Source organism: Euprymna scolopes, chromosome 2, assembly GCF_053919585.1.
Source record: "Euprymna scolopes isolate OS-2025 chromosome 2, ASM5391958v1, whole genome shotgun sequence".
In the NCBI taxonomy this organism is placed as follows: Eukaryota; Metazoa; Mollusca; class Cephalopoda; order Sepiida; family Sepiolidae; genus Euprymna; species Euprymna scolopes.
The window spans coordinates 102,677,306-102,683,399 of NC_136483.1; the positions used below are offsets into that span (position 1 = coordinate 102,677,306).

The 6,094-nt window shown below is 33.6% G+C and overlaps 1 protein-coding gene across 3 annotated transcripts in view; it reads left to right on the forward strand.

Annotated features, from left to right (window-relative positions):
* LOC145293627 (CKLF-like MARVEL transmembrane domain-containing protein 7) overlaps positions 1-6,094 on the forward strand; it is a 71,170-nt gene that overhangs the window by 24,852 nt on the left and 40,224 nt on the right. The window contains exon 1 of one of the 3 annotated variants that reach the window (XM_080140039.1): positions 5,327-5,475. The exons of the other annotated variants lie outside the window; for them this stretch is intronic. The gene's annotated coding sequence lies outside the window, so the exon portion shown is untranslated. Of the gene's footprint in view, positions 1-5,326; positions 5,476-6,094 lie in introns of those variants that run through there. 3 annotated transcript variants of the gene reach the window in all.

Here is a 6,094-nt window from a genome sequence, read left to right on the forward strand (position 1 = left end):
CTGTGATACAGTAAAACGGGCATATTGTTTCGCTGTATCATCATATATATATATATATATATATATATATATATATACATCACACACACACGTGCGTGTATGTATATGCGTGTGTACGTGTGTGCGTGCGTTCCTCTGCTTTCATAGAATTTCCAAAGCGAATCATGAATTTCAAAAGGAATTAATCTGAGTCTAAATTAATTTCTGTTCTTTTTTTATTCCTAATTTTAAAAGAAATAATTTTGAAGAAGTGTAAAGAAATGTTTTGTGCTACAAGGCATAAAAAGTGGAAAGTAAGAGAGAGAGAGAGAGAGAGAGAGAGAGAGAGAGAGAGAGAGAGGTGAGAGTAACGGAGAAATAGATAAATAGATGGAGATAGAAAGAGAGCAGGAGAGGAGAGAGAGGAAGAAATAAAAGGAGAAAGAGAAAGGAAGATAAGAAACAATTTCATGTATGATACCAATGCCTATTTTCAGATTGTCATAGCAAACAAAGCAATCTTTTTTTAATGGAAATCGCCCCAGACAAAGTATGAAACCACTTGATGCAAGAAGCTAAAAAAAAAAAAAATTACTTCAAGGTAAAATAAACTAGCCAACCATAAATGTTCAATATATAGATTTCAACCCAGAAAACAGCAATTCTTTCTCCTTTGTCAAAAACATCATAGAATGTGAGGACTAAGGGAAGCAAGAGTTACAAGGCTGCTAAAAGTAAACCTAAGGTTCACTTTCTACTCTCCATATATAAATTTACTATGGAAATCCGTGAAAAATTTCGGGTAGTCCAAATTTGTTGCATGTATGACCATGATCGACTAGATACACATATCTATAGTAGTCCATATAGTATGATATTTATCATTTTAAAATAATTTCTTATATATATATATATATATATATATATATATATATATATATATATATATATATATATATATATAATTTTGAATGTAGTTGCAGTGCCAACTATGTGGGTCGAACAATATTAAGATTGGATAGAAGAGTCCAACAACACGTACCTACCAAAATCAGAAATGGGACATATCAAACAACAGACGTAATTGCCAATACACACGGGTCTTCAATTACTGACCATCTTATAAAAAAAACCGTTTTGTGCAGCGAACTTTAGTACAAACTCTTTTTCAATCCTGAATCGTGCTCACTCATTATTTTATTTAAAGATCTTAGAGACTGTTCACGTTCGATTGAGAAGGCCTTCCCTTTGTAAACAGAAGGAATGCCTCTTAGGTTTGAGCGTGATTAGTCTCTAGGATCTAGGAGTAATATAACATTGCTGTATTTAAACGCTTTCCCCCATTTTTTTTTTGCATAACGTAACGCCACGTGATTTTATTTGTGCATATTTTTTTTTTTTTTTTTTTTTTTTTACAAAGGCATCACCACATTATCAAGACCCAGAGGCCACTCAAGGATAAGGGTTAAAGAGTGTACAGTAGAAATTGGTCAATATAGTAATCATTAGTAATGAAAATTTGGTAAATTTAATAACTTATATGGAACGGCTCATCAAGAACTTATTTACTTTAGACTTGAATACAACCATATTGTAGTCAGCCGGAAAGCAGGAAAACGGAAGACAATTCCACAGGCGTGCAGTTCTAAGAAAGAAGCTTTGTTCATGGAATCTACGTTTAGGTTTAGGCACAGATAAAGAGTGGGGGAAATTATTGATAGTGTTTACAGCGAGACGAGTGTTTCTTGTGAAAGTTTGGCGAGGGGGGACCATAGATTGAAGCTCAGTTGAACACTTTCCATGAAAATAACGATACATCAGAGACAAACTCGCAACATCTCTTCTATGAGATAGAGGTTGCAAGGAGGAGAAAAGGACATCTCCTACGAGGCTACAAAGTCTATTTTTAACTCTATCAAGGCAGGACAAGTCCTTTCTAGCAGCTCCTGCCCAGATGTGGCAACAGTATTCCATCCTTGGACGTACCTGGCTCTTATATAGGTAGAGAATAGCATCAGCAGTGAGATATCTACTGGATCGATAGAAAGATCCGACCATTTTTCCAGCGGCCTTGGCAACAGATTTGATATACGTGTTCCATTTAAGATCAGGAGTAATGGTCAAGCCCAGAAGCTTGTCAAAACTTGAGGCCTCCTGAAGACGAGAGCCATTCATTTCAATTGATGACAAATGTGAATTAGAATGTTGATGATGTAAAGAGAGAAGCTTGGTTTTAGATGCATTAAAAGTAACCAGCCACTCCTTTCCCCATTGTACTACGTGCTCAAGATCAGAGGAGAGAGAATTGGAGAGAACTTTTGATTCCCATTCGCTTTTCTTTTCTCCAAAACAAATCCATCGATACAGCTTTGATAAAGCGAGGGCGAAACCGGTCAGCTGACTCCCCCATTTTTTCCCCTTCTCTTCACCCCGTTAACTTTATTTTAAACGTTGACTTTATTTTAAACATTTTTAATCATGAACTTAAATCTTCCCTTCATGATTGCGATATATATATATATATATATATATATATATATATATATATATATATATATATATATAGTCATCCACATACAGCACTGTTTCGCTGTTTCACAGCTCATCAGTGCGGCTAGACAGGCAACTACCTCAAGCCAGGATTGAAACCCGACCGTTTGTACGGCAGTCAAGGCTCCTAACCATTACGCTATTGGTGAGTGAGTTTTTTTTAACGATGTTTTGACATCGTCCGAAATACCTCCGCTCGATTTGTTTACACAAAGAGCGTCACTTATATGCTAATGGTAATTCGTGTTTCACTTCTCAATATGCTCAACTCAAGGTGAGGAGCATTATATATATATATATATATATATATATTGTGTACAGAAAGTTGTTAGATGAGACAAATCATTGGTACCGTCGGTTTCAAGCCCGATAATAAGGACCGTTTAAGGTACCCTTATCAAGCTCTCTTCAGTCAATATTCGTCGTGAAGAGAGCTAGATAAGGATACCTTAAACGGTCCTTATTATCGGGCTTGAAACCGACGGTACTAATGATTTATCTCATCTAACAACTTTCTGCACACAAAATATAAAAATATAAATACGCTCTTACATTTCGGATTTTCCTTTTAATTGACCACTCTGCTGGATTTCTTTTTCCAAAAAAACTAATCATATATATATATATATATATATATATATATATATATATATATATATATATATATATATATATATATGCTATTTGTTTTTCTTTTACAACACTTTTTGAATGCTTTCAATTATATATACAAAAGTGCATTTTTACCTAAATGCGAGTTGGGAATAATTTTCCCTTTAATTTTGGTACCTCCAAATGGTGAGTGGCATATGTATTATTTTTAAAACAAAACAAATAACATCTACATAAAAAAAACGCATCTATCTAATGTGATCGTCTCCTTCTCTCTAACCTGTGTCGTTTCGAACGTGCTCTTAAACATGCTCTTAAAGTGATCTCTCTCCTTTTTAATAGTCTTTTGCTTTTTCCTTACCATGACACCATTTCACTCATGGCTTGGTATTTGCATATAACTGCCATACGTGCACTGTCACAACAATACCGTGAGCTGCTACCCAGCTGACTAAAACATGGTCGTTTTCAAGTCCAATGTAAACAAAATCTTGTTTAACCACCTTCTGAAATAATTAAATTTTGTTTAATCGTCACCATCACTGTCAATAATCATGGCATTGTCTCACCATCTACTTGACACTTATTTAATTTTTATCCTCAAGTGGCCTTTGGATCTTGATAAGTGGTGACTCCAGTAAAAAAAATAAAAATACAGATATCAGTGCCTCATCCCAAAAGAATTATTGGGTTCGATATCGTCATGAGTCCTTTATGAATAATACTATTCTGAACACAGGATTTTTTACGCTGTTAACTATGTATTTTTATTCTATTTTATTTTATTTATATTTAACGAAGGAGTCAGGCCACTCGAGGATAAGGGTTAATTTTGTATGGATCTTTTTTATGCTAAGGTGCAATGAACTAAGTATTATGGTATCTGTTTGATGCACCGTTAGGGATTAATAGGGATTAGTATTAATTAAAAAATTGAGCACAACTTCGACCATATTTAACCATCTGTAACATAGTACAAACACATGTATGCAAATGCATTCGGAATGACGTCACTGGCAGGGAAAAATAATGACTTTAAAAAGATCACGTTAGAGATGAAAAAAACGTTTGAGATCTCATGAGAGGTGTGGAGAACGGGACAAGATAACATTCGAGATCTCGTGAGCGATGAGGAGCACGGAACGAGATAATGTTCAAGATCACTTGGGTGATGGGTCACGGCCGTAACAATAAAGAAATAAATGTTGTTGTACAACAACACGTTAGAGACGAAAGGAATATTATTATTATGTGCGTTGGTCACTGAGACAACGGCGTAGTGATCGTTAGTGAGGGTAATTGGGTTGAATTTGATTATTTAAAGAGGGTAGCTCAACAAGTACTTGTTTACATTGGACTTGAAGACGACCATGTTGGTGAAAGGAAAGCATTTTCCAGATGATGCAGCCTCGATTTTCAAAGTCACGTCGTGGTTGGATAACCAACCTGGGAGTGTTCCATGAAAAAGGCTTCCAGAGCTGCATTAAAGGATGAGAGAAATGTGTACCTCTGTGTAGTTCATATGTAGAGCAAGACTAATAACTGCACCCAGATTCGTTGTTCTACTGCTATGGATAGTTGGTCAGGGGTATTACTTATTGAACGCGTCTCAGGAATTGGGCACCGTTAGTCAAATTGTTTCACTGTTACAACTGGATAAATGTATTCTTTTCTTTTATGTCAAATTTTCAAATGAAATAGAAAACAGAATACACAAAAACAAAAACAAGAATGTTTACAGTGATTAGAAAAGTTTTTTTTTTTTAATTTGTTGTTGTAAGTTGATAAATTGTTCTGAATAATCCACAATTTGCTATTATGTCAATCTTTTAAGCAAGTTAAATGAAATATTTGAAATGATTGGCTGACCCTAATGAGCTCCGCCCACACTGAACGTATTTGGAATTAAGAGACACAAAATGCCTGGGTACACACTTTATTGTAATAGATTAATGGGCAAATTATTTTTTATTATACGCATACAAACAAATTTATGGCGGTTTTATTGATAAACTTTTAATTAATTACAAAGAAAAATAATTTGCTTGCAACCTCCTACTTCATCGGGCATACATACATACATACATACATACATACATACATACATACATAAATGCACAACGTGTTTTGTTTTGATTTCGATATGATTATGAATTATTATGAATATAAATAATTTATATTCATATACGCCTGTAGATTAATTCCGTAAACCCTGGCGCCCACCTGCATACAAAAACTAGTGTGATTAGTTGAGGAGTTCCATTTTAGCGAAAGACTTCGACATTACACAATCTAAAAACCAAACCAAAGAAGCAATCATATAGATTATATTTGGTAAGTTTTTCAATTTTATATTCATTTTTTTTTGGGGGAAAAAAAAAAAAAAAAAAAAAAAAAGATATGACCATTTGAGATAAAGTAGTATTTATTATTGAAAAGAAAACTTTCCAATTTGTTTTTCATACTATTTTTTCTAGATATTCGAGTATGACTTTAAATATACAAATAAATTCATAGACTTATATCAGCAATTTACCTTTTCCTATCTAAATTATTATTATTATTATTATTATTATTATTATTATTATTATTATTATTATTATTATTATTATTTACTCACTAGGAGTAGTCACACAGCCCATCATCTTTCCAATTTTTAGATACTTTGTATTACAGACATGTATGTTTTGTGTGGCATAAATTACTCGATCCAACCTCCTTGGTGCTGAATCACTGTGATTTAAGATTTTTCTCTACATACCACCATTTTGCGACCATAACTCATTAGTTTATAATGCATTCGATTCAAGCTCCTCGGTGCTGAATCATTATAGCAACTCATACATTGAAGCTTATAATGACTATGACCAACATGTTATTTTATTTAGGCAAAAATTATACAACAAAGTTTTAACCAAAATCAATAATTGACACTAGTGCGTTATTGTCATGG